The sequence below is a fragment of the Eumetopias jubatus genome, unplaced genomic scaffold (assembly GCF_037043125.1).
Source record: "Eumetopias jubatus isolate StellerSeaLion01/CBP00866 unplaced genomic scaffold, mEumJub1_p1.0 scaffold_2, whole genome shotgun sequence".
Classification (NCBI taxonomy): Eukaryota; Metazoa; Chordata; class Mammalia; order Carnivora; family Otariidae; genus Eumetopias; species Eumetopias jubatus.
The window spans coordinates 71,012,542-71,025,003 of record NW_028274808.1 but is presented as its reverse complement, the minus strand read 5'-3'; the positions used below and the strand labels follow the sequence as shown (position 1 = coordinate 71,025,003).

General features: G+C 32.8%; 1 protein-coding gene across 2 annotated transcripts in view; it reads right to left on the bottom strand.

Annotated features, from left to right (window-relative positions):
• PDGFC (platelet derived growth factor C) overlaps window positions 1–12,462 on the bottom strand; it is a 200,649-nt gene that overhangs the window by 88,382 nt on the left and 99,805 nt on the right. The gene's annotated exons all lie outside the window — the stretch shown is intronic.

Sequence of the window (12,462 nt, the reverse complement as noted above, 5' to 3'; positions counted from 1 at the left end):
TGCAGTTATGATTCGTAAAGCAGCTTTTTCATTCTCTTAACCTTGACTATTTGAACAATCTGGTAAGTATTATTTTACATGGTCTAACTTATAATTAGGAAGACAGAGTAAAGACAAATGTAAGTTCCTCTGAATATATACAGTACACATTAAGAGGAATATCATCACATTAGTAAATATGCATTAACTGCTACAGAATTTTTAAATTAAATAATTTAATATTGCCATTCTTCTCAATGCCTGAATTTGTCCTCAGCCACAAGTAACCTATTCAGAAACGTGTTCCCTCTCAGTGGATGCCAATATTTAATACTGATATTGGCTATATTAACTTATATGAATTATATGATTATATGAAATAATCAATATTTCTTTTATGCACATAAGTTAGCACCAGTATATCTCCAAAGAACACAGAAGGATCTCTCAAGTGAAATGAATTCTCCTCTCTACTGACATATTTTCTTTTAAAAATAATGAAAGTTTACTGTTACATTAAGTTAATTACCTGTTTTCAAAGATTTCTTTTAAAAATTGTGATATTTCCCAACCTCTAAATTTTCTTCCAATAACCTACATATTTCAAAGGTGTTTATAGCAGCAGTTTATATCAAAAGTCCTTCTCATTTTGGCAACTAATACTTTTTAATGAATCAATTTTTCCAATCAGATTTATTAAAATTTATTATTTGCCCTATTTCGTCTAAAAAATGCCTTATATAATCCAAGGCACTCTACAAATAGGGCACTGTTTACTTTTTCATATATAACCAAGAAAACAACATAGCTACTAAAAAAAATCTGAATTCTATTTTTATAACCAGCCAAAAAAGCTCATTGCCAAAATATATATACTTAAATTTTGTTTACATCTTTTTTCCCCTTTATGATCCATAATTCCATTAAACTATAATTAAACATAATTTAAAGACTGAAACATCTAGGCCTTCTTTGTGGTAAAAGAATTGTAAATTTCCTTTTAAGTTAAATTGCTGCTCCCCAAAATGCATCTTTAAATGCAATGAGGTTTGCCACCAAATACATATGATTTACACACGATTGTCAAAGTTTTATGTAAATCTCAAACAACTAGACCTATAATCAGAAAAAAAAAAGGAAGCAACAAACATTAAGTTCTACAAGAGTCTACATTTATAGTTTTGTTGTTTAAAAAATTATAGTTCTAAACATATACCTTTACTGGTATTTTGAGGAAGAGACAAGTATATATTTTATAACTATTTTATTGAACATTCACTTTTCCTATGTCCAATGGACAGTATATTCAAAGAAAAACAACAAGGTAATAAAACAAATGTTTGTAGTCACATCACTAAAATATTACAACATGCCCCTAGCCATGTATTCTAAAGAAGAATAATTAACATTGGAAATGAAAATATACATAAACACGGACTTAAAAAAACTACAATTATATGCCTTTTTACATTATCTTGGCCAAACCCTCTTAAGGAGGAAGTACGGAAAACTAATATGAACCAAAAATAGAAAAATAAAAGGAAAAGGGAGATAAATAATGTAAATACTAACAAAAACACTAACTCGAAAAGATATCTGCACCCCTCTTGTTCACTGCAGCATTATTTATAAGAGCCAAGACATGGAAACAACCTATGTGTCCACCAGTGGGTGAAGGGACAAATGAAATGTGCTTTATATATATATAATGGAATATTATTCAGCAATAAAAAGGAAAAATGCCATTTGCAACAACATGGATGGACCTTGAGGGCATTATATTAAAATAAGTCATACAGAGAAAGACATATATACTGTATGATCTCACATGTGGAATTTAAAAAAAAAAAAGAAAGAAAGAAAAGGAGCTCATAGATACAGAGAGCAGACGGGTGATTGCCAGAGTGGGGGAGTGGAGGGTGGGTGAAATGGGTGAAGGGGGTCAAAAGGCACAAATTTCCAGTTACAAAATAAATCATGGGGATGTAATGTAATATACAACATGATGACTACAGTTAATAATACTATACTGCATATTTGAAATTTGTTAAGAGAGTAGATCTCATAAGTTTCTGTCACACACACAAAGAAATTTCAACTATGTATGAAAACTGATGTTAACTAGACTTAATGTGGTGAGCATTTTGCAATGTATATAGGTATCAAATCATTATGCCGTGTACCTGGAACCAATATAATGTTATATATCAATTATACCTTGATAAAAATAATAATGTAAATACTGTAAGGTTATTGACTACACATGTATACATATAACTCAATTGCATTGAATCATATATCTATATTATTCTATTAGTTTAGCATTAAGTCAAAACAATTTCACAATATTTGCTATGCATCTCATAGTATTAGTCCCTTTAAAGATATATTTATTATGACTGAAAGAGGGTAGGAATAAGAGAAATAACAAGCAATAAAAATTATAGTACTTGAGGGGCTCCTGGCTGACTCAGTCAGTAGAACATACAAGTCTCGATCTCGGGGTTATAGGTTCAAGCCCCCCATTGGGTGTAGAGATTACTTAAAAAATAAAAATAAAAAATAAAAAAATAAAATAAAAACTATAATACTTAAAAATGTATTATTAATAAAGAGAACACTAAAAAAGAGGTTTCCAGATAATATGTCACTCATAAAAAAAAGATAAATCCATATCCTTTCTCCACACTAATGTTTTAGGTCGACTGGTGCAGAAAAGAGCTGTAGGATTAAGAATTACATACAGTGTTTTAAATGAAAATCATTCTACTTTCTAAGTCTTCTTTTTTTTTTTTAAGTAGGCTCCACACCCAGCATAGAGCCCAAAGTGAGCTTCAACATAGTGACTCTGAGATCAAGACCTGAGTTGAGATCAAGATTTAGATGCTTAACTGACTGAGCCACCCAGGCACCCCTGGATTAAGAATTAGGTAAAAAAGAAACATCTCCAAAATTGGTTAGTTTTAGAGTCGTAAAGAACTCTGGTTCCTGTTTCACATTGGCAAGACAGTAGCGCTATGTCACTTGTAAACTGACAGACTTCGCAGACATCCTGTGCAATTTCTGGTGTGTTTACTTCCAAATATATGCTATTTTGAAATTATGTTTTTTAAAAAAAATTCTATTTGGGGCACCTGGGTGGCTCAGTTGTTAGGCGTCTGCCTTCGGCTTGGGTCATGATCCCGGGGTCCTGGGATCGAGTGCCCCGCATCGGGCTCCCTGCTCCACGGGAGGCCTGCTTCTCCCTCCCCCGCTCCCCCTGCTTGTGTTCCCTCTGTCTCTCTCGGTCAAATAAATAAATAAAATCTTAAAAAAAAATTTAAAAAAATTCTATTTTCCAAATCCTTACTTGATAAATATACATATCAAGAAAGAAAGAATGATTCTTCTTTTTGCCTATAATAATCCTTGTTTATATTATTTTTGTTAGTCTGTTTATATAGTTCTTTGCTTTTGCTCTCATTAACTCTCAATTAACAAGTTTCAATTTTAACAATAGTCAAAATCATATGATACACAAACACACACACATGCACACGGTTTTACTGACTCCATGAACTGGCACCTTTTCGCCTAGAAAATCCAGAATAATCTCATCCTAATCCTACTTGATGCTGTAGAAAGAAGATGAATTTGAGGTGCATAGTGCAAATAAATCTCTCTCCATAAACTCCAGTCTATATAGAAGTACCCTATGTTTATGTTTAATATTTAAAATTCTGACTATTCATACTAAAGTATTATATGATACTACATTGTACTAAAATACAATAATATTCTAGATAGGCTCAATCTTCTCTTTCCCATACCTTTAAAACAATAGCAAATTAAAATAAAGACAATCAGCAGCACCGTCCATCTCAAACTGTTTACAAATTATAATACATTTTCACTAAGGAAAAGAAAATAAGGGATTGTTAATATTACGTAAACCATAAAACAAATATAATAAGATATGCTCAATTGAGGTTCTTGAATTTATCCCAGAAGATGATCACTTTATTCCTCAAGCTAATGAATAGTCAAAACTTACATATTGGAAATCTTTTATGTTTCCTGTTCTGTTCCAGGTGCTTGGGATATCACAAATAAAACAAAGCCTTGTCCTCTTAATGTGACAACTTCCTGGACTGTATGTTAATATCATTCCTAAACTAGGTATACAGCAACTAATATTCAGCTACCAAAACTCACTTCAGTTGTTTCCTCTTTTAGAATTCCATCTCTGACAAAAACAGAGAGGGAGACAAACCATAAGAGACTTAACTCGAGGAAACAAACTGAGGGTTGCTGGAGGGCACTTGATGGAATGAACACTGGGTGTTATATACAACTGACGAATCACTAAATTCTACCTTTGAAACTAATAATACACTATATGTTAATTACATTTAAATAAATAAGAATTCCATCTTTGATTCACATCGTACATTCCTGTAGGACTGCATATTTTAATGATAATGTATGGGTTTACCTTCCTTAGTTTCTACCACACTATTCATTCCTAAACTGTAAAGGCATTTACTCAAGTTGAGAAGCTAACCACCCGTCTAGCTCTGTGCCTTGCCCATGGCACTACCTCATACATATTGATAGTATATATAAAAAAACCAATATCCCACGGCAAGAACACGTCAGAAGACAGTTTTACATATTTCAACGTTTCCTTCTCCATTCCTACGATCCTAGTGACTGCACATGATAAGGATAAGAAGATTTTACAATTTATACTCCTTCTAATTAAGGCCCCTTAATTCATAACTGATATCTTACTCAAAGTCCATCTATTATAACCTACATATATATTTCAGCTGAAGGTGATAGGTCACAGAGTACTCATTATTGAGATTTGCCATTTTCTTAACATGCTTGCTTATTTTAAGAAAGTAAAACATATTCTATAATTTTACCACACTCTGAGAATTCCATAGTTATAGTCATTATTTTATCTTAATTTTGAAATATGAATAAACTGATGATAAAAGCTGCTACTTTAGGCAAGACACTTGATATCAGACTTTATTTTTTATAAACTAAAGATAATCACAAGCTGTTTTAAAGTTTACATAAAATGATAACTGTATCAATTAATCACCTTGATAACTGTAAATCAGTATGTATGTGAAACAGAAACTTTGTCCAAAATATGCTGTCTAATTAAAATACAATGAGAGAAAATTTATTATCAGGTATCAAGTTTTTCTGATGTCAGTGAATAGGAGATTGTTATGTAAGATAATGCAAAATTGGTCATGTGTACAAAGATTCTAATTTTGCAAAGATCAAATTAATTGAGCAAGAAACAATGATGTGTAGGCGGGGATTTCAAATTTCTGATTTCATTCTACAGGTTCATTAGGAGAAAAAAAGCAGGTTTGTAGAAATTTTGCCATTTCCTTGACCTGACACTATCTTCAACAAAAGGTTTAAATTATTTTTCATTTACTGAGAAGCACAAGAATTCACACATTAGCCATGATAGTAACTACACGTGCTAGTAAGAAATGGGAGTCTTTGTTCAGGAAGTTCATAGCATATCTTCCACATGCAATGAGAAAAAGTTAATATGCTGAGCATATCCCCAACATCCCCATCACTACTACAAAGCAGCCACTGGGAAAGAAAGGCTGGATTGAACCTTCCCAGAAGTGTGCCTGGACAACCAATATAAGCCCATTTCCCTCACGCATGCATGATTTTAATGGGCCAATCAGAGCGAATCCAATGCCTTTTCTTCATGAGAATGACATCATTTTGGGTGAAGAAGTGAGATCCGGAACTACTGTATCCATTAAGCTTGTAATAGAATCCAGTCTGATGAAAAAGTCAATGCACATAACTAGGCTGATAAATGATAGTACAGAAAAATGGAGCTAGATCCCAGCTCAAACCACACAATAAGTTCATCCCATGTCTGGGCTTCTCAGGTACATGACTAAATAAATCACTTTTATTACTTAAGCCAATTAGAGATATATAATTTATATTTGCAACCAAAATCATTATATAATGAACATGTCTGAATTTGCCTGGGTTGGCCTTCATTTAGTCCTGTGATCCTGGTATGATTATTATTAGTGGTTCCCTTTTCATGCTCTAAAATATTTGATTTAACATCATAAAGAACACAGGCAGTAAAGTCTATAAAATTCTTCTGGTATTGAGGCATGAGATATAGAACGGTGAAGATTTGACAGCATGGTATTTTAGCCTTAAGGTAAGGGTAAAAAATAACTTATTTTTATTTTATACAATATTTTCAAATGAAGGCTCAATTATGAAAGATAAACTAGCAATAATCTTCTTACCTATTATGTAACGGGATAAACAGCCAGTATATATAAACACAGAGTCTCTGTAAAGCTCTTATTGCACACCAACTAGTAATGAATACGACTGTATACACACTCCACTATAGTGAGCCACGTTTAGGCAATGGTATTATTTTTTATCCTGTGTTAAACTGCGCATTATTTTAGATACCCCAAAAAGGCCAAAACCAGAATGTAGAACAGAAATAAATTAGGAGTAATTCACATTACAAAATAAGCATTCCCTCTAAAGATTCACTGTTGATTTCATTTCTCAATACTTAATCAACTCTCTTGTTGAATTAAAACTATTATTCAATGTAGAAAGCTTATATAAAATATTAGAAGTTCTGAAATATTTTAAGCTGAATACATTTATATGAAATAATATTATTATATGACAAAAACTGGCTAGTGTGATTAAGCACAAATTCATAATACATAACAAATAAACAAGCTTACTTAAAAGAAAATATGTTCACTAAAGAACCTCATCTGTTTTGAAGACTCAACATCTGTCCATTTTCTGTCTGCACGGGACATATAATTTACGACATTCAGACTGGAGTTTACCAGCAATTTCAAGTATGGAAGTAGCTACCTATTTCCTTGTGAACACACACTGGTTAGATACAGTACTGACATTCTGATGGGAAGATGTTTAAAATTCATCAATGAAAATAATGAAAAGGTAATCAATACAAACTTACTCTTTCACAGAAAACATGCAAGTAAGACCATTAAGTTTATGTATGCCTTTAGCGAATATTTAAAATATCTTTAAAATTCTCTTTTAGGTTAAGCTTTCAATTAAGCAAAATAAGTGATTCCTAAGAAACAATAAAGTAGGAATAAATTTATTTCTGTCTTCATATATTCAGCAATCATTTATGCTGAAAAATGAGACTACTGCTTCCCACTTATATTAGCGTTTCATGTTCACGGGTGAATGCATACAATGTATAAGCAATAAGCCTATGATTCTCTTATGAATAATACAAAAGACAGTCAACATAATAAATTCAATCACTTCTTTACAAATCATGTCCTCCTATCTTATGTTTTAAATGTTATTAAATGCTGCTGATAAGTGATAGCGTTTGCATTTCCGTAAACCATATTGAGATTTATAAATTGTACTTGTAGCAAGGTCTTTGGTTTCGGCAGTAATTCCACATAATGACATCAAGAATAAATGAAGAGCAATTATACTGGGACATGACTGCCCCTTCCGAGGCTAATTAAACAAACTATGCTCATGAATGTTCTAATCTTCCTGCCCTGCGGGAAAACACCACTGCCTCACCCCACACTACCTCAACAACTCTGGTCAATCTTGAAGTCATGTTAAAATATAAATAAAATATAAGTGTGAGACTTCTAAAAGAAATGAAAGCCATAAGTTAATAATAAAACACATCATTTGGTGGGGAAATAGGTGGCCTAAATTTTACTCCTCAGAGATATTTTTAATTGGCTTGAATATGCCCATTAACAGCACCTTTTAGCAGCAGCTAGCTTTACAACAGCAGTTTCAAAATTAAACCGAAGATCCTGAGGAATTAAACTGAAGATCCTGAGGGAAAAGGTCTAAAAAGAGAAGCTGAACCTAGGTTAGAACAGATTCAAGATACACACTTTTACTCAAAATAGGGAGGGAACTGGACTTGAAAGAGTCTAGGAGAAGTTTCATTTGTGAGGAGTGATTATTCTTCAACACTTCATTATCTCTAGTTTCTTCCACCATATTCAAAAATACCTACTTCCCTATCTTCTGATCTCAGTGAAGACTTTGAGGATTTATCTGTCAGATTGGACACTGTCAGAGGCCATTAGAAGATTTGAGAGTCCTTCTTTACGGTATTTGCACTGTTTATATGAGTGTAATCCCCCAGCCAGCAAATGGACTGGCTGCATTCATGACCTCCCAACAAGTAAACAGACCTGTTTGAACACAGCATTTCCTTGAAAATTTTTGTTCATGAAACCCAATTTTGATGTTGAAAATTCTCCACCCATGTTCCCTAATAATCCATCCATTCCTCTTCTGAGAGAAATGGAACACTGATACGGAACAACATGGAACGGAGATACGGAAATAAATGCCCAGGGGTCAAGGAGAGCAGGAGAAAAGGAACAGAAAAAAAAAAAATTAATTTAACTGCAGCAAGTTTAACAGTACTAATTATCTTGACAAATGGCACTTAGTCTTATTCTCAAGTTGAGATAGGGCTTTTAGGAAAGATGTGCATAACACAAGCCTTAAAAACAACTAAACTAATCATTTAAATAAATGATTTAAATTTACACACATCTATTTCTGTACAACTACTCAAACTATCAACTATTTTACAGCAGTTATCATACTTGAAAATTCAATTGCAATGTTTTATTCTTGTTAGAAGTCAACCAAAAAAACCAAGTCAACCGAAACAAAAGACTTCTGATGAGGAAGCAATATACCAAGAAAACAAAACATAAGAAAAACTATCTGATATAAACATATATTAAAGCTTTTACTCAATAAGAAACTTCTCATTAAGTACTTTCTGCCAAAAGAAAATACTTATTAATAAAGGATGGGGGAAAAAAGTCTTAAGAAACACCAGAATCATCCATTATACTTTGAGAAACACACTTCTACTCTCTCTATACCACAACAGTCAAAATAAAATGCCAGGGGAAATTATCCTTTAACATTTCAGAGAATACAGAAATGAGAACAGAGACATTTCAAGTAAAGAACACTACAGTTTGAAGACCATTAGGAATACGAAAACAACACAGGAGCATTGGGACGACCAGGTAAAATTTACAAGTACAAGGACAGAAAAGACTCCCATTACAAAAGAAAGGCATTCAAATCTGTACTAGTTCATGTTGAAAAATCAGATAAGAATATTATTCCACCTAAACAAATCCTATTCTTTAATATGGTTCACTACATCAACTTCAATTATGTGAGAGGACGTTAGAGTGCACAATAAGAAAAGTTTAAAAATTCAGAGTAAATAAAAATATATGTTTTGCTTACCTTTTAAATGTTCTTTCTCCTCTTTTCTATGCCAGTCCAGATGCTTGGGTATAGTTCCTCCCTGCCAGTAGATGGAGATAGTAAAATTGAGTCTTTTGGTGACCTCGCATCCTAATCTAGGTGGTTCAGAATCTTCAATTTCAGATTTTGGAAGTAAAAAAATTTGAATGATTGAAAAGACACATAAAGCTTGTAAAAATTATTATGTGAGTCAGTCAAATGAACTTTTATTCATGGTCATTTGTACCAATCTTTAAGGGAGAGGGTCTTGGCTGGCATAGAAAAAAATAAAAGAAAGAGCATTATTTTGTAGGATAAATTCCCTTGACTCTTCATTCTTCCCAGCGCTTCCTCATTTACTCAACAAATAAATACTGAATACGACTCAACAGTAGCTTGCAAGTTACTAGCCAGATGCTTTCATACACATTATCTATTTAATGTTTTTAACACCCCTGTGAAGAAGTAATTATTAGCCCCCAAAATCTTGTCCCAGAAACTACACTTTTTAAAGTTCCATATGGTGAGCTGACTCTTGGCTTGCCAAGTTTCTGTAGTCCTCCTGATGTTCAGTTAATGACTTTTCAGGTTTAGGGAGAATGATTTTCTTTCTCCTACTGATAAAGGAGACCTTGAAGTGGTTGAAAACTCACTTGCTATTGATAAAAACTATTTATGTGTTGTTTCAAATTAATACAAGACCTCTAACAGCTTCCCAGGCAGAAATTCAAAAGCTAAGGTGCAGCCATTTTACAGAGGTTAAATGGATCATCTGAAATAAAATGGGGTTCAGGAGAAGCGTTTCATGAAATACTTATTCTTTGAGAAACTGTGCACTTAAGGTCAAATTCAAAGGGATAAACAAAAATTTGTGATTACTAATAATGACTTATGAAAATAGTAAAATTAATAACATTTTCCAAAGATACTAGAGGACACACAGGTACATCCTAAGGATGATAAAGAAACAGACTGGAAGAACATTCAAAACTGAATTAAATATTAGTGATATTACAAAATAATTGGCTCCATTTTTCTCACTCAGTTTAGTAAACCCATTGAAATTTTAATTAAATAGAATACATCCCTAATCCTTATCACAACTAAAGTCTAGGTTTCAATACTCCTGGTAGTCATGGTTTGTGACTTTATTTCAACATAACACACTTTGAGAAAAAAGGGTATTACACAACTATCGAACAAAAGTAAACACAATTTGTTCAAGAATGACTGATTAAAATAAAATACTCACTTTTATACAGTCACCTTAATCACTCTGCCCAAATGAATAAAGTAATATTTATACACCTCTTTATAGTTTTTATAATGATTTTCAGATTATAAAACACTTTCTTTAACATACTTTTTTTCCTTTTTTGGCTGTCACACAACCTTGAAAACCAAATATATTATGCAAACTTTATTACTGTGCCAATAGTGTTAGCTGGCACAGTAGGTTAACCATATAATTTCTTGTCCAAACCAAAACATTTTTAAGACTAAAAGAGGATGGTATTAATTGTGTTGGGACAACAGACAGAAACTGTGAAGGTCCCTGGAAAACATGAACATATGGTTACCCTAATGAAAAATGACCACACTAACTTCACTCCAGAACTTTTGAGCCTAAATCCTATTCTCTTTCCACTCTACCATAAGACTCCAGAAAATCTTTCAACGTGGACATTTATGAGATTAATTCTTAAGTATATGTTTTCCTATTGGCATCCCCATTCAACTTAGCCCACCGAGAACTTTTTGTTTTCGTAAACTTGGTAATATTATTACATTTATAGTACTTTATTTCAAGGTAGGTTAAAACAAAAAAGACAGCCAACCTAAAACCTTTTCTGTTTAACTGCTTTTTAATGGCTTGTGAGGTGTTTCTAAAATTACCAATGGAGCAGGAGACATTTTGACCAATTATTACTGATTTGCTGGATTCTGGCTCCATTCCATTGCTCATAAGAACAGGGTGACATTAATTCTACTCCCAATTGTAAACTTTCTTCCAGAATTTGGTACTCTTTTAAAATGATAAATTCCACAGTAACTCAAAGAAGATAAGAGATCATTTAAAACATATTTAGCGGCGCCTGGTGGCTCAGGTGGTTAAGCACCTGCCTTCGGTTCAGGTCATGATCTCAGGGTCCTGGGATCGAGTCCTACATTGGGCTCCCTGCTCAGCGGGGAGTCTGTTTCTCCCTCTGCCTGCCACTCCCTCTGCTTGTGCTCTGTCTTCTCTCTCTGACAAATAAATAAAATCTTTAAAAAAATATATGTTTAATGATTAGGGTTAAAAATTATGGAAAATAAAACTGTACTAAAAAATATAAACTGCTTATCCTTCACAATGAATGCAAGTCTTGCATATATATTCACTTACTTGATTATTTAGTTTTTAAAGTATCTGTGTGTAATTTAATTGAAATCTAAAAGGTCATGGATTTTGCCTACATTTCTGTTTTGTTTGGTTTCCATTTTTTTTTTTTACTGGTATACTGCATCCCTCAAAGTGTAACACAGTGACTCACACATAATATACAATAAATATTGGTTGACTGGCTGAACTGCCTCGGAATAAAGCTTTGCATGCTTCACCTGAAAATCTATTTAGAAAGAAAATTTTGTAGATATGGCTTGATTACTGGCCTATCATTATTTTCTAAAGATCATTGGCTTAACAAGAAATGACTGAAATCCTTCACATTATCTGAGCAGACACTAGCAGCTGTTGCCAGGTCATCAGATAGGTTCCCAATGGAATCCAGTTATGTTAAATTCGTATTTGGAATTGCTTTGCCCTGATCTCTAAAATAAAACTTCCAACAACAGCGAGATTTCATCTAAAGAGCATCATATTCAAGGAAAAAATCATTATTCCTTTCTGAAATCAAAAGTTAAGTATCTGTTTAATAAATAACATCCCCATTCTCTTGGCCAGACTTTGGAAACACATATATATGTTAAGCAACAAAAAATGTGAGATTTTTCTCTTCACAATTCCCTTCCTTACCACAATTCCTGGATCAAAATTTGTTTTAGTTAGCCTTATGCTTTAATTTTTCTGTGCCAGATGACAGGTATCAAAGGTAATAATATTTAGAACTGAATGTAAGTATTATGGTATGGTGGTGG